The sequence below is a fragment of the Canis aureus genome, chromosome 30 (genome assembly GCF_053574225.1).
Source record: "Canis aureus isolate CA01 chromosome 30, VMU_Caureus_v.1.0, whole genome shotgun sequence".
NCBI classification, from domain to species: Eukaryota; Metazoa; Chordata; class Mammalia; order Carnivora; family Canidae; genus Canis; species Canis aureus.
In genome coordinates this window covers 28,641,118-28,663,050 of record NC_135640.1, presented here as the reverse complement: position 1 = coordinate 28,663,050, position 21,933 = coordinate 28,641,118, and the positions used below count along the sequence as shown (strand labels likewise).

At 39.8% G+C, this 21,933-nt stretch overlaps 1 long non-coding RNA gene across 2 annotated transcripts; it reads right to left on the bottom strand.

Moving 5' to 3' along the window:
- Nucleotides 1–9,201: 9,201 nt before the first annotated feature.
- On the bottom strand, nucleotides 9,202–14,578 carry LOC144301807 (uncharacterized). 2 transcript variants are annotated; one of them, XR_013368699.1, is made up of 4 exons: nucleotides 14,530–14,578; nucleotides 12,101–12,173; nucleotides 10,863–11,474; nucleotides 9,202–9,419 (listed from the first exon to the last, which is right to left on the bottom strand). It is a non-coding gene; the product is annotated as an uncharacterized LOC144301807 (long non-coding RNA). The 2 variants fall into 2 exon arrangements; XR_013368698.1 differs by having other exon boundaries at nucleotides 10,863–11,368.
- Nucleotides 14,579–21,933: the final 7,355 nt, after the last annotated feature.

Here is a 21,933-nt window from a genome sequence, read left to right as displayed (position 1 = left end):
CATCTTATCCTGATATTTTCTAGAATAATTCTGGATCCCTAAGGGCATATATTATCTTTTTACTTTCATCTTATCCTTTTAATTAATTAATTAGTATTATTTTTTAAGTGGGTTCCATATGCGGCATGGAGCCCAACACAAGGGCTTGAACCCACAATCCTGAGATCAAAATCTGACCTGAGATCAAGAGTCAGACACTTATCTGACTGAGCCACCCAGGTGCCCTTCATCTTATCTTTTTTATTGTTTTTTTACTTTTTAAAAATATTTATTTTATTTATTTTAGAAAGAGAAGGAAGGAAGGGGGAAGATGCAGAGAGAGAGAGAAAGAGAGAGAATCTCAAGCAGACTCCCTGCTAAGTTTGGAGGTCATTCCATGACCCTGAGATGATGACCTGAGCAGAAATCAAGGGTTGGACACTCAACATACTGAGACACCCAGGCACCCCATGTCTTACCCTTTTAAAGACCACTTTTGTGATGTTTAAGTCCTCAATGCCTTTACTGATTTGCTTTGATCTTCTTGCTCTATCAGACAGATGTGCTAAAATCTCCCACTAGGATTGCATATTGCTTTTTCTTTTTTTTTTTAATTTTAATTTTTAAATTAAAAAAAAGATTTGAGAAAAAGAGAGTATGAGCAGGGAGAAGGGGACTCCTCACTGAGCAGGGATCTCATGTTTTTTTCTTTTAGATTTTCAACTTTTGCATTATAGATTTTGGACCTCTTTTAACAGATAATCACATTTGCAGTAAATATATACTACCCGTGAATTGAATCTTTATCACTGTGAAATGTTTCTTTTCATCTTTAGTAAGGCTTCTTATCTGAAAGTATATTTTGTGTGATATTAGTATAGCTAAACTAGGTTGTGTTTGATTGATGTGCAGCATGTCTTGCATTTGTCCATCATTTTACTTTGAATCTTTTTGTATTTTTTTTTTTTTTTTAGCTTAGGTATATATTATGGATTGAATGTTTCTGTCCCCCACTGAATACATATATTGAAGTCCTAACTCCCATTGTGGCTGTGTCTGAAGATAGGGCCTCTAAGGAAGTAATTAAGGTCAAATGAGGTCATAAAGGTAGGGCTCTGATCAGATAGGATGAGTGACCTTATAAGAGACATTGGAGAGACTATTCTCTCTCTCCACATGTGCTGGAGTAAAGGGCCGTGTGTGTATACAGTAAGAAGGCAACTGTCTATAAGCCAGGAGGGAGACAATGACCAGGTTCCTCGATCTTGTGCCTCTCAGCCTCCAGAATTGTGAAAAACTAAGTGTCTATTATGTAATCACTCGGTCTGTGGTATTTTGTTATGGCAGCTGAAGCTGATAATATAGATATTTGTACCAAGAAGTGGGCTGCTGCTGTATAAATACCTACATATGTGGAAGTGCTTTAAGACAGTAATAGGCAGAGGCTGGGAGAGTTTTTAAGTGCATTCTAGAAAGTCTCACTTGCCCCAAGGGAGAGTTGGTAGAGACATGGACATTAGGGGCACCTGGGTGCTCAGTCATTTAAACGTCTGCCTTCAGCTCAGGTCATGATCTTGGGGTCCTGGGATTGAGCCCCCCATCAGGCTCCCTGCTCAGCCTGCTTCTCTTTCTCCCTCTGCTCTTCTCCCCTGCTCATGCTCTCTCTCTCTCTCAAATAAATTAAAAAATGAATAAAAAGAAATATGGATGTTAAAGGTAATTTTGGTAAGGTCTCAGGTGGAAGCAAGGAATAAGTTAATGGAAACTGGAAGCAAGGCGATTCTCATTACAAAGTGTCAGGGAACATGGCTGAATTATGTTCCTGCTGTGGGGAAGTTAGGACTTGTGAGCAAAGAAATGAGACACTTAGTGGAGAGGATGTTCCTGCAAAGTGTTCAAGGAACAGCATGGTGTCTCCTCACTGCTTATCATAAAGTTCGAGAGGAGGGAGATATACTGAAGAGATTGCTAAGCAAAAGGGAACTAGAGCTTGAAGATCCAGGATGTTTCCATATTATAAAAATGAGGGACCATGTACTAAAAGAACAATAAGGCTATGGATGAACAACTATTTGATAAAGAGATCGTGTGTGCTTCATGGATGTAACAGACCTTCTCAGGAGAAGCCAGGGGTAAAAATGGGATGACACCAATAAGACACTGCCCGTTTGAACTAAAGGGGGGCAGAGAAAGTAGAAAGGAATAAAACAAAGCTATTGGAATCTCTGGAATTCTACAAGCCAAGAGATATAGCTATTCAGCTGCAAGCCTGGTTTGTTCTTCAAGAGAAGTACAATTCTGAAGGCGATTTGAGATCTCAGGGCTGCTGCTTCCACCACAGGCCCAGCAGCAAGATGGCTTCCTCCTTGATCTCAGAGGGTTGGGCCCCCTCCTCAGTTTTGACAGGCTGGGGAGTGTGGGCCTTAAATCCAGTGACAGGTGTTCTTATAATAGTGAAGCAGCAGGAGGGTGCTCAGGGACATGCAGAGGAGAAGGCAAAGTAGCTATAGCAGCAGAGTTGGATCGATGTCGCCACAAGCCAAGGAATGTCTGGAGCCTCTAGAAGCTGCAAGAGGCAAAGATTGGATTCTCCACTAGAGCACTCTGAAGGAGCCTGGCCCTCCTGGCATCTCAATTTTGAACTTCTGGCCTCTAGAATTGTGAGAGAATATGTTTTGTTTTCTAATGCCACAGGAGTTTGGCAATTGGTTGTTAGAGCACCGTAGGAGACAAATACGACCTACAACCCTTTCTACAGTGATTTTCCCCTCTCCCCTGGCCATTTTGTGGTTTTATTGTCTTGTTGTTGTTGTTGTTGTTGTTATTGTTCTTTTTCTTTTTCTTCCCACTAATTTTTGCATGCATTTATTTTATTTTATCTTTTCCATCATGGTAAGTGTACCTCTTCATCCCCACCCCCCCTTTCACCCATCCTCCCACCCATCTCCCCTTTGGTAACCACCGCTTTGTTCTCTCTAGTTAAGCGTTGGCTTCTTGGTTTGTCTGTCTCTCTCCCCCCACCTCTTCTTTTTTCTCCTCTGCTCATTTGTTTTGTTTCTTAAATCCTACCTATGAGTGAGATCATATGGTATTTGTCTTTCTCTGACTTAGTTTGCTTAGCATGATATTCTCTAGTTCTAGTCATGTTGGTGCAAATCCATTATCTTGTTTATTTCACCTTGAGCATGACTTACTTCTCTGGGTCTTAGTGTCCTCATTTATAAAGTGAGGTGGTTGACTTAGATGTGGTCAATAACAATTTGCCTGTTAGAAGACATAAGCTCGGGGATCCCTGGGTGGCGCAGCGGTTTGGCGCCTGCCTTTGGCCCAGGGCGCGATCCTGGAGACCCGGGATCGAGTCCCACATCGGGCTCCCCGTGCATGGAGCCTGCTTCTCCCTCTGCCTGTGTCTCTGCCTCTCTCTCTCGCTCTCTGATGACTATCATAAATAAATAAATTTAAAAAAAAAAAAAAAAAAAAAAAGAAGACATAAGCTCAAATAAATAATCCTTTCAAACTCTATTTCTATTTTTTATGAGTGTTCTATCCCCAAATTCAAACAACTTTACAAATAGCCTGTTAATTTCACATCAGGCAGGTTTTTTTCTTTTTAATTTATACCAAGATGAATGTTAGTGAGCAGCACTTTTCATAAGAAAGTGCGGCAGACCCTTGAACAATGTGTTATGGGTGCTGACCAACCCCTACACAGTTGAAGATCTGGATGGTAACTTTTGATTCCCTGAAAACTTAACTACTAATATCCCACTGTTGACTGGAAGCTTTATCGATAACATAAACAGTTGGTTAGCACATATTTTGTATGTCATATATGATGAGGGAGCATAAGGCAAGCTGAGGACAAAGCACAAGCTACATCCTGCAACCACCCCCCCACACACTCCTCAAGATTTATGTGACATTTCTCCAGGAAACTAACAACTCTCTTAATGTTAATGCTTAGCTAGGGGGACAAACAACCTTGACAATAGCCAGTCTTCCAGTATCTGGAGGGTCTTCTTTAGCATGTGAAAGTCCTTTTGGACACCTCCCTTTTTCCTTAACCCCAACTCCCAAGTATATAAGTAGCCACCCCTCATAACCCCAGTGCAGCACCTCTGTCTGCCCGACAGTCCTGTCCTGCTTTAATAAAACCACCTTTTTGCACCAAAGATGTCTCAAGAATTCTCTCTTGGCCATCTGCTCTAGACTCCAACCTACATTCAAAATCTACATCAGTATGTACTAACACAGTATTCTTACAGAAAAGTAAGCTAGAGAAAAGAAAATGTTATTAAGAAAATTATGAGGGATGCCTGGATGGCTCGGTGGTTGAGCGTCTGCCTTCGGCTCAGGTCATGATCCTGGGGTCCTGGGACTGAGTCCCACATCAGGCTCCCATAGGGAGCCTGCTTCCCCCTCTGCCTATGTCTCTACCTCTCTCTTTGAGTCCCCCATGAATAAATAAATAAAATTTAAAAAGAGAAAAGCATGAAAAAATACATGTGTAGTATCGTACTGTATTTATTGAAAAAAAATCTGCATATAACTGGACCTGTGCAGTTCAAACCCCTGTTGTTCAAGGTCATCAGTAGTAGGAAAAACAGTTCTGTGTTCTCAGCTTCTGTTTCCAGTCTCCAATTTTTGGCTCAAGGACCATCAACCTCCAAAGCCCCAAGGATCACCTTTTAGGAGTTTTTTTTGGTATTGCTAAATGATCCTGGTGAGTTTACTGTATAGACCAGGATAAGGAAAGATGATTTGGAAAAATCAAAATTGGCAAAAAGAAGGAATAGAGGGGCACCTGGGTTGGCTCTGTTGGTTGGGTGTCTGACTTTGGCTCTAGTCATGATCTTGGGGCCCTAGGATCAAGCCCCACGTCGAGCTCCCTGCTCAGCGTGGAGACAGCTTCTCCCTCTCCTTCTGTTCTCCCCCTCCTGCCATGTGCTCTCTCTCAAATAAATAAAATGTTAAAAAAGATAGGAAGGATATTTGATTAAAGAGATAAAGGAGAGAGAAATAAGGTAGTATGAGGAGGAGGAAGAGATTGGAAGTTAGTGTTTTGTGGAAAAAAATGTGATGACCCCACCTCAAGTGTGCAGATTACCCCATTAAAAACAGCACCATTGTATTAAATTATGTCCTGAAAAAGGGACATTTTGGGAATATCAGGTTGTTAAATTATGAAAGGTACAAACAGTTTAACTCTTAAGGGCATAGGTCAGATGAGAATCCACTTTTTCCTGGCTCTGTGACCTTAATTTCTTTAAATTGTCATTTCCTTAGCTGAAAAATGAGTGCCTTAATAGTGGCCACCTCACATGATAGTTCTGGGGATTAAATAAAATATTCACAGTTCAGATTTTGGCACAGTTGTTAAGTCCTTAGTAAGTATTACCTATTTTCAATGTTATTATTGTTATAATTATTATTGGCATCCTAGGTCGGCAACAGAATGTTATAAGCCTCATGTCTTAATTCAGCCCTAACTAGAGATTATAACTCACTCCAGCAGCCATGAGTGTCAATTAGCAGTTTAATGAAGAACTAGTTCTCATAAAACTTAAATTATATCTATTTTTATCTAGTTTCTTATAATAAAATTGAGTTTTCTGTTAAGAATGGAAAAGAGCTTTCCCGAAATAAGTTTTGTTTAAGAGTTTTAAGGAACATTGATTTCTAACTTTGAGATATTCTTTTTTTTTTTTTTAAGATTTTATTTATTTATTCATGAGAGATACACAGAGAGAGACAGAGACACAGGCAGAGGGAGAAGCAGGCTCCAGGGCTCCAGGATCAGGCCCTGGGCCGAAGGCAGGTGCTAAACCGCTGAGCCACCCAGGGATCACCAACTTTGAGATATTCTAACTTTAAATGTGGTTGTGGAATGTAACCACATGTAGAATGGAATGTGTGTTTGCTATCATTGTTCATTATGTGAAGTTGCATCTGTTTATTAGAAGTTGGTTAAAGTAAACTTTGTTTATTAGAATATGTTTGATGTAGGAATTACACACTTACTCACCAGGCCATATAATGTACATACCAGCCCTATAATCTTAAACTCACCATCCATAATTTCTGACTTGAATCTGCAACTTCATTAGAATATCCGTGACCTTTGTCTCAATAGGCATATTTGTAAGAAACTTATCTGCGGTTTTGCTTTCTGCGGCCAGCTGTGGTCTGGAAGCTGATGATCCTCCTTCTGACATGTGGTCAGAAGGTTATGGTATCCCAATACCATGTCACAAAGCCTGAGGTATTTACCTCTCTTCATTTAATCATGTAGGCATTTTATCATCTCATCTCATCACAAGATGAAAGGAGAATACAGTATAAGAAGATATTTTGAGAGACCACAGTCACGTAATCTACAGTATACTATTATAATTGTCCTATTATTATTGCTGTTAATATTTATGGTGCCTAATTTATAAATCAAAATTTATCATAGGTGTGTGTGTGTGTATAGGAAAGAACAGTCTATATAGAGTTCAATATTATCCGGGGTTTCAGGAAATCTGCTGGGGATCTTGGAACATATTCCTAGTGGATAAGGAGGAATGACTCTGTTTTGTTTTGTTTTTTAAAGGTTTTATTTATTTATTCACGAGAGAGAGAGAGAGAGAGAGAGAGGCAGAGATATAGGCAGAGGGAGAAGCAGGTTCCCTGTGGGGAGCCTGTGGCAGGTCTTGATCCCAGGATCCCGAGATCATGAGTTGAACTGAAGGCAGATGCTCAACCACTGAGTCACCCTGGTGCCCCAAACTACTGTGTTTTAACAGATTTAGTTAGTAGAGCAAATACAAGAGTTTCTATCACTACCAATGCAGCATTCTAGAAATAACATTATGTCTCTGTGAGATGTTTTCCGTGGAATGTAATTCTCTAAAAATTCCTTATGTCATCAGAGTTTATACTATTATTCTGGAGTAGGTTATTATTACTATTTTGCCAAAGAGTACATGGGGATCAGGGGCTTCATAAATGCCAATAGCTGCTCTCCATTGTCACCAAGACCATAATCTGAATCATTTATTATAGATTCTCTTTTCAGTGTATATTATTGCTATACAAAATTAAAATACTTAGGTAACACCAAAAAAAAAAAAAAAAAAAAAACCCAAAACAAAAAACCAAATAACCGATCCAATCTAGAAAGTCCTAAATTAGATGTAAGCCCTTTAAATAGTCTCTGGATATGAAACTAATAAAGATTATTTGCCATATTAGATGGAATGCTAAGAAGCTATTTTTGTTGGATTGTGAAAATTCATTAAAGTCTCTATATGAAGAGCAATAAAAGTGTACTATCTATTAAAAGTTACCTATTTGCTGATTTTGCCCACATTTTCAGGTATGCACCTTGGCATTTCAACAAAATTAATGACCATCTTATTTTGGGTTACCAATTCCTTGCAGTTGATTATTATTCCCCAGAGATTTCCTTGGTCCAAGTCTTATAGCCAAACTAATTCTTTAAGAAAAAGTATAATTGTGAATAGGTGTAATAACTCCATAAAGTTATATGAAATAGATGGAGCTGCCAGTGTTTGATAAATTAAGAGGATAAATGAACTGTTTATATGTAAAAGAGTACATGAATGTCAATAAGAAGTAGTACCTTCACCCTTCCACCTGCCAGAAATATATCACCTTTGTGATATATGCGATGCCAATTATTGAGATAATTAAGTAAATGTGAGAGAAATCAATAGACTAAAATATCAAATGACCAATCAATGTGTTAATGTCTATTCTGTGTGTGAAATTTCCATAGATTCTGTGGGGGATAAAGATATGTTTAAGGCACACCTAGTATTTCTAAAGATCTCATAATTTGATTCATAAAGTAATATTTGATACAGAAAAAACAGAATGTTAGAGCATGAATCAAATAGAGAAAGTTTTATAACTGGAAGAGACCTTAAGTATCACCTAGCCTAATCTTCATGATTAAAAAAAAAATAATTTAGTGAGATTTTTAAAATGAATTGGCTCCTTATAATTGTAACTGACCTGACAGGCTTGGGTTTTTTATTTTATTTATTTATTTATTTATTTATTTATTTATTTATTTATTTATTTATTCATGAAAGACACACACACACAGAGGGGCAGAGACACAGGCAGAGGGAGAAGCAGGCTCCATGCGGGGAGCCCAATGTGGGACTTGATCCCAGGATCACACCCTGGGCCAAAGGCAGGTGCTAATCCGCTGAGCCACCCCGGGATCCCCAACAGGCTTGATTTTAAATGTATTTTTTCTCCTTTTTTATTGAGCATTGTGGTCTCAGTTGACCATATAAATTGAGTTTGAATTCAATTCATAATTGAGTTATGAATAATACGTGAATTTTTAATATATATGTTGAAATCCTAACCCCCAAGGCAAAGCTTCAGGAGGTGGGGCCTTTGGGAGGTGACTAGGTTATGAGGGTGGGGTTCCCAAGAACAGGGTGCTTGCCCTTACAAAGGGGATCTCACAGAGCTCCCTTGTCTTCTTTGGTCATCTACCAAAAGCGTCCCTTTACTATAAAAGGCTTTTGGTCTTAGATATCTCTAGAAACTTATAAGAGGGGTGAATGGCTAAAGTTCAAGCTTCAAATGGTAGCTCTTTTGTTACCATAGCTTATAACCCCTTCATTATGCCAAAGGAAGGATTCTGTTCAGTGGAATGGTTAAGACTGCCTCTAGGAACAGAGCAGCAAATGTTCAGTAAGGCCAAGGTTTAAGAGCAGTTTCAATGACCCTGCTGTTCTTAGTCTGAAGCAAGCAGAGGAATGACAAGACTGTAGCTCTTTGGAGATCTTTCTCTTAAGATTTTATTTATTTATTTGAGAGAGAGAGAGAGAGTGTGTGCATGCGCACTGTGGAGGGGGAAGGGAGGTAGAGAAGGGGGAGAAGCAATCTCCTCCACTGAGCAGGGAGCCCCATGCAGGGCTTGATTCCAGGACCCTGGGATCATGGCCTGAGTGGAAGGCAGATGTGTAACCAACTGAGCATCCCTGGAGATCTCTTAACTTGAAGTTCATAGACTTCAGAGGTCTGGCAACTCTCTGAATACACACGAGAGCATTTTCCTTCTTGAGAAAGAGTTTCTAACTTTGTTCAGTTTCTCACCCATGTCTGTTATTCCCCAAAAGTTAAGAACTATTTATTTCCCTAAGGCCTGGAAACACGATACAGTGGAACCTCAGTTTATCTTGCTACAAAAGGTGAAACTCAAATAGTTCATTTATTAATTCATTAAAAACCAACAAACAGGGGATCCCTGGGTGGCTCAGCGGTTGAGTGCTTGCCTTCGGCCAGGGCGCGATCCTGGAGTGTCTGGATCGAGTCCCGCGTCGGGCTCCCTGCATGGAGCCTGCTCCTCCCTCTGCCTGTGTCTCTGCCTCTCTCTCTCTCTGTGTCTCTCATGAATAAATAGGTGAAATCTTAAAAAAAAAAAACAAAAAAAACCAACAAACATTGAGGAAAAGTATGGATAGCAGTAGGGCTCTGGGTAAAATGGTAACCTGATTTTGGTTCCTTTTCTATTAATGGAGACTCACAGGCCTCCTGGGCAGAGGCTGCGTCTCCTTACCACATCCAAGAGAGTCTAGCCATCTAGAGCTCTCCACACCATGACTCGATCCCAACGAGCTGCTAAAGATAAAAAACAAATCTAAGGGTCTCAGAGTTGAGGGGGGAAAAATAGGTAGGAAAATTATAGCACAAGTCCGGTGCGAGAGAATTGTTAGAAGAGCAGAGATATTAAAAAAAGAAAAAAGAAAAAAAAGAACTGCAGTTACATGCAGCAGGTAGAAGGCTTCTCTGAATTGGACAGCATGATTTCTGAATTAAACAACTCTGCAGGTAAATTGAAGATAAAAATAGGTGTTATTGATGCTTGGACTGGTTGCTCGCAGGATCAGCTGCAAGGACAACCACAAAGCCCAAAGAACCCCCCGCCGCACCCCCCCCCCGCCCCCCTCCCAGAGCCACAGCCCCGGGGAGTGGAGGAGGGGGGAGGGAGGAAGGGAGGGAGGAGTGGTGGAGGAGGATGGTGGGGGAGAGGGGAGGGAGGGAGGGAGGAGGGAGGGAGGGAGTGGAGGAGGGGAGGGGAGGGGGGAGGCGAGGAGGGTGGAGTAGGGGAGGAGGGGTGGAGGATGAGTGGAGGAGGGAGGGGAAGGGTGGAGGAGGGTGGAGGGGGGGAAGGGTGGAGGAGGGGGGAGGGGGGAGGGAAGTTGGAGGAGGAAGGGAGAAGGTGGAGGAGGGGGAGGGTGGATGAGGGGGGAGGGTGGAGAGAAGGGTGGAGGCGGAGGGAGTGGGGAGGGAAGGGGGAGGGGAGAGGGGAGAGCGCACGGAAGGGCCCAGGTGCGTGCCCACGGGGCTCCCTCCCGCCCTGGTGGTGGGGGAGGGGGAGGATGGAGGAGGGAAGAGGGTGGAGGAGGGGAGGGTGTAGAGAGGAGGGGTGGAGGTGGGGTGGAGGGGGGAAAGGGGGAGGGGAAGGGAAGGGGGAGGAGGGGGAAGGGGGAGGAGGGGGAAGGTGGAGGAGGGGAGGAAGAAGGGAGGATGGGTGGAGGAGGGGGGAGGGGGGAGAGAAGGGTGGAGGCGGAGGGTGCCCACGGGGCTCCCTCCCCGTCCTGGTGGTGGGGGAGGGGGAGGGTGGAGGAGGGGAGAGGGTGGAGGAGGAGAGGGTGTAGAGAGGAGGGGTGGAGGTGAGGTGGAGGGGGGGAAGGGGGAGGATGGGTGGAGGAGGGGAGGGTGGAGAAGGGTGGAGGGGAGGGGAGAGCGCACGGAAGGGCCCAGGTGCCCGGGGGGCTGCGTCCCCGCCCTGGTGGTGGTGGCTCTTCTGGCCCCTCCGGCCACCTGATGGCACGGTATGGCCTCCTCACCTGTGCCTGGGACGGGAGCGTGGCCGCGTGGTCTTCAGTGACCTCCGTGTGCCTGTGCGTCCCCCGAGGAGGCCTTGGGCTCGGAGGTGGCCGTGGGCCTCCCGTGCGTCGCCCCCCATCCTGCGCGCGTCCACGGCCGTCGTCGGCCCCGCCTCCCCTGCTGAGTAGGCGGCGAGGGACGGGGCCACCGGCTGTGGCTTGGCCCGGAGAACCCGGACGCAGGACGCACCGCGCCTGCCCCCGCCGCACCTGCCCCCTGGGCCACCGCGGGGATGTCCCCACAGCTGGCGTCCCGGCGCCACAGGCCAGGGGCCACCCTGGGAGGGCCAGCCTGACACTGCGGGGTGAAATCAGCTTCCGGGCTTGGGGAGCCCCAGGGTGCTGCGCTGGGGACTCTAGCGGGTTGTCCAGCCCCAGGGGAGCCCAGCTGGAGCAGCTTTTCTGGAGAAGCTTCCATGAAAGCGTTGCTGAGGTTCTGGAACCAGCTGCAGCCTCCAGCCGGGCGCCTGCAGAGGGGCGGCAGGACGTTTAGGGGCAAATCTAGCCCGGAGTGGTGGAGTAGGAAGCCAGCAGCCTCATCTTCCTCTGCAGGGCAGGGCCTGTGCCTGTAGTCTTAATTAATTAATTAATTTTATTTTAGAGAGAGAGAGAGAGAGGCAGAGACACAGGCAGAGGGAGAAGCAGGCTCCATGCACCGGGAGCCCGACGTGGGATTCGATCCCGGGTCTCCAGGATCGCGCCCTGGGCCAAAGGCAGGCGCTAAACCGCTGCGCCACCCAGGGGTCCCTGGGTCTGTGCCTGCAGATAAGGACCCTGCTGGATGCTGCATCCCTTATCTGCAAAGTAGCCATCAGGGATGAGAGGTGTGGAAGAAACAGTTCTAATACTGGATTAAAAAAAAAAAAAAAAAAAAAAGTAGGCAACTTGGGATGTATGATTTGAGGATCCCTACCACAGCAATAATTGGCATTTCTAAAGTGAAAAAGAGAAGCAGAATTAAACAAATACTAGAAAGACATTTATCTGAAGTAAAGAATTTCCTGAGATTGTAGATTGTAAAGACTGCCCAAATTACAGGCTTTACTACACCTGCGCATGTGCTAGTAACGTGCTGGAACTTTGCATAATGAAGAGAATATCATCAGCCTCCAAGCAGGAAGAACAGACAATCAACCAAAGCAAATATCAGCGAAGCATTGGGCAATGACGTCCTGTTCTAACTTTTAAAATTAACTTACTGAAAGTTCACAGTGGACCAGCATCAATCAGAGAGCCGCAAGCAAAGGTAGTCCGAAGTCAGATATCGCTGGCCTGAAGGATGGAGTGAAAGGCAGCTATGTGAGCAGAGATAAGGATACGGAGACTATATCAACTCTGCACCTTAAAAAAACGCCTTGTGAAAATGGCTAAACAATAATTGAACCACACAGAAATCTTAAGATGGAGTAAATAAAGAGGCTAGACAAGTGGTGAGCAGCAACAAATGTCCCTGCCTCCCTTCCTCTCTTCTTCCTTTCTTCTTTCCTTCCTTCCTGTTTCCATCTATACATCTGTCTGAATAGAATTTATTATTTGAAATGTGATCCATAACTACTATGCAAAGTTTTCAAAACAGGAAGAATATGCTTTAAGGGAATCTTTCTTTTCTTTATTTCCCTCCCTCCCTCCCTTCTTTCTTTTCTTTCTTTCTTTCTTTCTTTCTTTCTTTCTTTCTTTCTTTCTTTCTTTTCTTTCTCTCTTTCTTTCTTTCTTTCTTTCTTTCTTTCTTTCTTTCTTTCTTTCTTTCTTTTTCTTCCTTCTTTCTTTCTTTTCTTTCTTTTCTTCTCCTGTCTCTTTGTTATTAACTGATAAGTCTTAAGAGCAAGGAATAAATCTCACACTAAAGAATTCTACCTTAGTGAACATGGTGTTTCTCTTGCCCTGTAAGTGCTCCTTTTCTTTGTTTTTAAACCACTTTAGTGAGTATGAAATATTTAATGTATACAACTTGATGAATTTAGAGGTACACACCTGTGAAACCATCACCATAACCAATACCATAAACCTATCCAATAGTTTCTTCCTGCCCTTTTTATTTTTAGTTTTCATGGTTGGAGATTACGTGGGATTTGTTCCTTTGTGTCTGGCTTGTTTCACTTAGTGTAGTATCCTCTAGGTTCATCCAAGGATCTCCTCCTCCTCCTCCTCCTCCTCCTCCTTCTTCTTCTTCTCCTCCTCCTCCTCCTCTTTCTCCTCCTTCTTCTTCTTCTCCTTCTTCTTCTCCTTTTTTAAAGATTTTACTTATTTATCATGAGAGACAGAGAGGAGAGAAAGAGAGGCAGAGACACAGGCAAAGGGGGAAAAGCAGGCTCCACACAGGGAGCCGATGTGGGACTCGATCCTGGGACTCCAGGATCAAGCCCTGGACTGAAGGTGGTGTTAAACTGCTGAGCCACCCAGGCATCCCCGGATTCCCTTCTTTTTTAAAGACTGCATAGTATTCCATTGGATGTATATATCATATTTTCTTTATCCGTTCATCTGTTGATGGACATACAGTTTGCTTCCATGTCTTGACTATTGTGAATAATGCTGCAATGAACATGGATATACAGATGATCTCTTCGGATCCCAATTTTGATTCTTCTGGATATATACCCAAAAATGAGATTGCTGGATCATATGGTAATTCTATTTTTAGTTTTTTTGAAGAATCTTAATACTGTTCTCCAGAGAGGCTGCATCAATTTATATTCCCACTAACAGTGTAGAAAGAGTCCATTATCTCCGCATCCTCACCAACAATGTTATCTTTTGTTTTATTGATAATAGACATCCTAACAGGTATGAGGTGGTATCTTATGGTTTTGGTTTACATTTCTCCGATGATTAGTGCTGTTGAGTACATTTTTATATGCCTCTTGACCATTTGTATGTCTTTTTTTGAGAAATATCTGTTTAGATCCTTTGCCCATTTTTAAATTGGGCTATTTGAGGTTTTTATTTTGTGTTTTTTTTTCTATTGAATGGTTTGAATTCCTTATATATTTTGGATATAAAGATATATGGTTTGCAAATATTTCCTTCCATTCTGTAGGTTGCCTTTTCACTTTGTAGATATTTTTTCCTTGCTGTGCAGAAGTATTTTAGTTTGAAATTTTTAAATATTTACTATCCTAGCTCAGAAATGCCTAGGAGCTGGTGATTGTGGAGAGTGGTATGAAGTAGAAGCACTCTCTGGTTCTCACTGGAGCAGAAGGTCAAAGAGGGGAGGAAAGTGGGGAATGAATATATTTGATGGGCCTCATCTTATTGGAGTTGAGGGAAAAGTAGAGGTGAAGCAGAGCAACTTGGTGGGGAAAAGAGTAGTTAGGGACGTAGTTGACAGAGTATAGACTGGGCTACAAATAAAATGTAGTTATATGCTATTTGCAAGACAAATAAAACCTCATTTAGGCCATGTTAACAACTAAAATGAAAGATTGAATGGAGAGATATGAGACAAATTCAAATAAAAAGAAAAAAAGGAGTGTGTGGTAGAACTTTGCAGCTATTATGCAGTCCAGTCACATAAAGATAAGAACAAGGATAGAAGGTCTTACTAGTGGGATTACAGGCTGCATTGGGTCAACATGACCTCTGAAACAGGAATCTGTTATTGTCTAAAAGTAAAAACCAACCCAAATACCTGCTGCCATCTGGATAGCGTTTCAGTGAACATCTGACCACTCAAGAACACTGTTCTTAGAACATACATAGCATTATGACATAAATGCATGCTAGTTAAACAGTATAAAGACTTATATGGAAAGTAGCTCATAGAATGCCTTTCCCCAAAGAAGGGCATTCTTTGGCCATTCAATGTAAGACCTGGAACACCTATTTTCTGATAATATGCATGCAATTTGTTTTAAGTAACAAATGGCAATATTAATAACAGAGAAGGTCAAATTTAAAGTTAAATGTATTGAAGAGTTAGTTTATATAATAATGGAAGGAATAGTTCATAAAGACTATATTACATTTCTAAATTTGTTTGCACCAAATAACATACCAGGTAACTATACAAGGCAAAATATTTTAGGGATGGAGGCAAAATTTGAAAAAAATAAAATTAATGTGGAAGACAAACTATTCCTCTTCCAGAATTGGACTAGTCAAGAACAGAAAAAAGACATAGGAAGGAATTGTATAATCAATAAACTTAACTTAGTAGATGTATATTAAACCTACATCCTTCTAAGAGAGAATAAACATTTTTTTGCATATGTTCATAGAACATTTACAAAATAGGTCTTTTTCTTTTACTGTACTTGGCCTCAGAAAACTTCAATAATTTTCAAAGTAGAAATTTTGTACTTCAAAATCTCTGATCAAATGCAGTAAAACTGAAGAAGAAATAATAAAAAGTTGGCCTAAAATGTTAATCTCTTTGGAAGTGAATAAGTGTGCTTCTAGATAGACTTTGGATCAAATAAAATATTAAAAGGGAATCTACAAATTATATTGAAAACAATGAAAATGAGGACATTTCACATCTAACTAAACTTCTAGAAGCCATCAAAAGATGATCAGAGGAAAATATTTTCAGGGGAAAATTTTTAGCTTTTAATGTCATCATTAGTAAAAGAAGAAAAATGTAATTGTATCAATAGATGCTTAAAAGTCATTTGGTAGAAATCATTAGATGGAGTAATGACTCCACTTAAGCAATTAGAAAATGAAAAACAAAATGTAACAAAGTCATTTCATAATAAATAAAATTTGAAATTAATGGATAAACAACAATAAGGGAAAAGGATAAGCAAATCCAAAAGTAATTTTTACTGTTCCCATAAAATAGACGAGCACCTTACAACTCTGAATAAGGAAAAGGGAAAATGCATAAATATTAGTAATAAGGAAAAAAATAATTAGAGAGGAGTTTAAAATAATTCTAATATAAAGGTGTATGTAATTCTAGGGTAATACATTTGAAAAACCTAGAAACAAATAATTTCCAAACAAAAAAGAGCAGTAGATTTAAAGTGACCTAGAGTATATCAAATCTTAGAGGTAATATAAGAAAGGTGATAATAACTTTAATATGAGAAAGGCACCATGATCAGATGTTTTTGTAAACAAGATTTAGCTAATCCTTAAAGATTGGGTAACTGTACAATATTATTTGAACCGTTGAAGGAAGTCTTTCAAATCAGTTATATCAAGCCAAAATAACTTTAAAACAAAACCTGTGAAAGATGGCCAACAAATAAAATCATGTATCATTCTTTCTAAGGAATGTAGAGGGTAATTCTTAATAAATTTTATCATATGATATCTATGGTGCATTTTACAGAGCAGATTTTCCCTCCCAGATTTTTATGAGTTGTTGAATATTAGGAAGTCCATCAACATAATCTATTATGTCAACACACTGAAGAAAAAATGTAATTGTATCAATAGATGCTTAAAAGTCATTTGGTAGAAATCATTAGTCACTTCTAATAAAACTACTAAGTAAAATGGGATATAATGAAATATGAAAATATAAAGCCACTCAGCAAATACTTTGAATTTTAAAACATGAAAACTATTCTAATTAAATTAGTTATTTGATAGGGATATTCACTATTACCATTATACTTAATATTATCTTGGAGATGTAAGTGAATGATGAAGGTAAGAAAAGAAAACAGATATAAACTTTGAGAAAAAGGATATAAAATTATCTTTTGCTGATGATATTATTATACACCTAGAAAAACCAAGATGCCCTAGTGAGTATTACTGTATTTAAAAAGTAGAATTTGGGGGATCCTTGGGTGGCTCAGCGGTTTGGCACCTGCCTTTGGCCCAGGGCGCCATCCTGGAGTCCCGGGATTGAGTCCCGTGTCGGGCTCCCAGCATGGAGCCTGCTTCTCCCTCTGCCTGTGTCTTTGCCTCTCTCTCTCTCTCTCTCTCTCTATGTCTATCATGAATAAATAAATAATAATAAAAATCTTTAAAAAATATAAAAATAAAAATAAAAAGTAGAATTTGCTAAGGGCATGGATACAAGATAAATTTTTTTTTAAGTAAGGGATTTTATCTACTTTAACAACATAGAAATAGAAAATTTTTTCTATTTACAGTCACTGAAAAATATAAAATACTTAAGAATAAATTTAATGAGAGTGACCAAGTATCTCTATAAAAATTTAAAAATTTACTGAAAGGGCGCCTCGGTGGCTCAGTCAATTGAATATCCAGCTCTTGATTTCTGCTCAGGTTGTGATTTCAGGGTTGTGAGATTGAAACTCATGTCCCAGCATGGAGCATGCTTAAGATTCTCTCTCTAGGGGCCCCTGGGCAGCTCAGCGGTTGAGTGTCTGCCTTCTGGCTCAGGGCGTGATCCTGGTCTGGGGATCGAGTTCTGCATCAGGCTCCCTGCAAGGCAACTGCTTCTCCCTCTCTCTCTCTCTCTGTCTCTCTCTGTGTCTGCCGTGAATAAAGAAAATCTTAAAAAAAAAAAAAAAGAAAAGAAAAGATTCTCCTTTTCTCTCTATCCCTCCTTACCCCCATTTTTTTTAACTGAAAGAAATTGAATAAGATTCAAACAATGAAAAGGCATACTTGTTAGATACAGATACTTTACACCTGATTGATGTATAAACATGATATCCCAAAATTAGAACTGGCATTCTTTGGAGGGATTTTTAAAAGAAGATTAGAGTCCCTACTAAAGAATAAATACCCCAGGATAGCTAAGAAAGTACACAAATGAAAAATAGTGAGAGGTCTTATCTTACTGGATATTAGTTTGTATAATAAAGCTATTATGTCTCAGTCATGTGGTGTTGGTAAAGGAATGAAATAAAGAATGAGGAAAAAGAGTAGATGATAGTTTAATCATCACTGTAGATGATAGTTTACTATGTTTTTAAAGTGGTAGTTCATTTTAGTGGGAAATGGATCAATTATTTAATAAATGGTATACGGCCAACTGACTATCCATCTGGAAGAAATGCAAAATGGATCCTTATCCTAGTCCACATTTAAATATAAATTCTAGATGGTTGAAAAGCTTATGTGGTAAAAAAAAAATTGCATAAGTCTTACAAGAAAATCTAAAAACTAAATGTATAAAATCTATAGACCAAGAAGTATCTCTTCCAGAAGCTATGGAAATCCAGAAGCTGTAAAAGAAAAGAGAGACAGGAGTGTCTGAGTGGTTCAGTTGGTTAAGTGTCTGCCTTGGGCTTAGGTCATGATCTCAAGGTCCTGAGATGGAGCCTGCGCCAGGCTCCCTGCTCAGAGGGAAGTCTGTTTCTCCTTCTGCCCCCCTCCCCCATCCCCCACTCAGGTTCTTTCTTTCTCAAATAAATATATAAAATCTTAAAAAAAAGAAAGGAGAGACATATTTAAATTTATAAAAACTAAGAACCTTGATATTACAAAAGATCTTATAAATATAACAATAGACATTCAATTTAGAACAAAATATTTGTAACTGATTTGTCCAAATAGCTAAACATTTGACAGAAAAAGAAAGAACTCAGTTGAAAAATGGGCAAAGAACAGTGAGTCCAAATGGCCAACAAATTTATAAAAAGATTCCCAAATTCATTATTAGTAAGGAAAATTCAAGTTAAAGTAAGAGCAAAATGTCATTTTACAGCAGACTGACAAAAATGGGAAAGAACTATGATAACTATTACTGGTGGTGATTGAGGAAAAGGATTACTCTCAGCTGGGAGAAATATGAGGTGTTACTGGTTTTGCAAATCTATCTGCCAACATCTATTACAATTTTTAAAATATGCATACTCTTTGGCCTAGTAATTTCAATCCTTGGGTTCTTTCCCATAGAAAAGAAGGCACCAGCATATAAGGCCATGTGTTTGTAGTGGCAAAAATCTCATTAGAAATAATGAATCAGGGGAGCCTGAGTGGCTTAGTTGGTTAGGGGTCTTCCTTCGGCTCAGGTCATGATCTTGGAGTCATGGGATCAAGCCCCATGTTGGGCTCCTGGCTCAGTGGGGACCTTGCTTCTGCCTCTCCTTCTGCCCCACCCCACTGCTGGCGCTCTTGGTCTCAATCTTAAATAAATAAATAAAATCTTTTAAAAAAAATGTTTAATAAGAAATAATGAATCCGTGCTGCATCTCTTGACTTATAGTGATTTCCACAAAGTATTTTTGAGAGAGAAGAGAAAGACATGGAAAGTTTAAGGTACTCTTTTGTAAAATTACTAATAATACTCTCATGTGTAGACATATTTACATGTACATTTTATAGGGTTACATGGCCAGGAATTATATGGAAATTTAGGCTAAGTGGGGAACAGAGAGAAAGAAGATGAGTAGCTAAAGAAAACAATCTCTTCTCCACAAAGGATGGATACTAGCCATAGTTGAGGATATAAAATTCCATGATACTGATTGTGAATAAAATTCCCAATGACAAATCCAAAAAACTGAAGCCTGTCAAATCACCTGCTTTAGAGGGTATAGACTTTTGGTATTTGTGTATGTACGAAAGTATATAATTTTTTGGTTATGTTTTGTTTAGAGTCTCACAGTTTTAGAAGTAGGTGTTATAAAGCCCATAAATAAGCAATAGATTTTTAAAACCCTTTCTCTAAAACAGCCATACCTATAATACCCTAAATATAATTTATAAATATACGTTTTATCTTTCATTTTATTTATTTATTTATTTATTATTTATTTATTTATTTATTTATTTAATTTTACATATTTTGCTTATTTATTCATGAGAGACACAGAAAGAGAGGCAGAGACATAGGCAGAGGGAGCAGCAGGCTCCTTGCAAGAAGCCTCATGTGGGACTCAATCCCAGCATCCCAGGATCACGACCTGAGCCTAAAGCAGATACTTAACCACTGAGCCAATATTTCATTTTCTTTATTTTAGTTTTAAAAAATATGTTTTTTATTCATTCACAAGAGACACAGAGAGAGGCAGAGGGAGAAGCAGGCTACATGCAGGGAGCCCCATGTGGAACTTGATCCCAGTTCTCCAGGATCACGCCCTGGGCTGAAGGCAGTGCTAAACCACTGAGCCACCCAAGCTGCCCTATATTTAATTTAATTTAATTTAATTTAATTTAATTTAATTTAATTTAATTTAAATTTTATTTTATTTTTATTAAAAAAATATTTTATTTATTTATTCACAAGAGACAGAGAGAGGCAGAGACACAGGCAGAGGGAGAAGCAGGCTCCATGCAGAGAGCCCCATGTGGAACTTGATCCCAGTTCTCCAGGATCACGCCCTGGGCTGACGGCAGGCGCTAAACTGCTGAGCCACCCAAGCTGCCCTATGTTTCATTTTAAATAGCTGATGGAAAAGTAAAAATAAAGGATTTCTATTTTGTTTAAAGATTTTATTTATTTATTTGAGAGAGAGAGTAAAAGAGAGAGAGAGAGCACAAGCAGAGAGAGAAGCAGAGGGAGGAGCAGAGGGAGAAAGAGAAGCAGGCTCCCCACTGAGCAGGGAGCACTATGCAGGGCTGGATTCCAGGACTCTGGGATCAGAACTCGAGCCAAAGGCAGATGCTTAACTGACTGAGCCACCCAGGAGCCCCAAAAGTAAAAGACTTCCTTTTGATATTAGAAGACAGTCTGTTTCAGACTAATGAAATAAGTTTTTTTCTTCTTATATTTACACAGTGTTTGCTTCATGTTCTTTTACTTTCCATGTTTGGAAAATCCTCTATTGAAAATTAAAATTGGACAGTAGACTTGCTTTTGAAGGAATAAGGAGAATAAAAGCCAGACATTTTCTAGGACACAGATGTCCTGCCAGCATCAATTTCAGATCTTCTTTAGAAGGAAAATTAGGGATATTCTTTTGCTGTCTGTCTGTTAATTATATGAGGTATTTGAGAACTCAGCATTGTTCAGAGAGGTTTCAAGATTTATAGATCTTTCAACTCTTAAAATTCATATTTCAGTTTCAGTTTCAGAAGTATTTTTAACTCAAGTTTTGGACCAAGGTATGGGATGTAGAATTTTTGTTTATTGTTATCAAGTCAAAATCTTGTCACACTGTCATTTGAGGTAGTGCGACATAGGTAGTATGAGGTAGTGTGACATCTTCCACCTCACCTCCAGCTTCTCACCACAGTAATGGAAAATGTAGGCACTGATCCATGTTTCTTCGATAAACACCTTGACTTTTATGCTCAGCTGTATTGAATTTCAAAGAAGCATATATTGCCAGTTTTAACTACTGCAGAATAATCTATAGGAGAATCATCATAAATCTTTAGAAACAACCAAATATCAGTAACCATCTTTGGAGCGGATGACCTAAAACCAACTTTGAAAAGGAAATTAAAATATTTAAACACTGGAAATATACCCAGTGTAATCACAGGATAAGTGCAGTTCAAATTATTATATTATTTTCCTACCAGTTTGGCACTGAAAAGTGCATATTGACAAAGGTATGGAAAAACAAGAACTCTCATATGTTACTGGTGGAAATATACTCTTCCAAATTTTTTGGAAGGTAGTTGTCAATATCTGTAATAATTTAAAATAGAATCTTCAATCCAAAATTCACTCTTCTGGGATTTTTCTACAGATGAACTCTTACATGTATGCACAAAGATGTTCATTGCAACATTTATTTGAAGGAGCAAAATATTGGAATGCCAATAGGAATCTGGTTTAAAAAATTATGGTATAACTATAAAATGGAATGTTATGTATAATTTACAAATGAAAGTGGCAAGTCTACATATGTCAATATAGAAATATCTCCAAAATATTTTGTTTTGTTTAATTAATTAATTTTTTTAAAAGATTTTATTTTTTTTAATTTATTTGGGGGAGAGAGAGAGAGAGCATGAGCAGGGGGAGGAGCAGAGGGAAAGGGAGAGAGAGAATCTCAAGCCAACTAGCATGAAGCCTGATGTGGGGCTTGACTGTGAGACCCTGAGATCATGACTTGAGCCAAAATCAAGAGTTGGATGCTTAACCAATGGAGCCACCCAGGTGCCTCTCCAAAATATTTTAAAGGATAAAGCAACATGTGTAGGATGTGGCTTATATTTGTGAAATAAAGGAAAACATGCATACATATTATATAAATGTGTACTT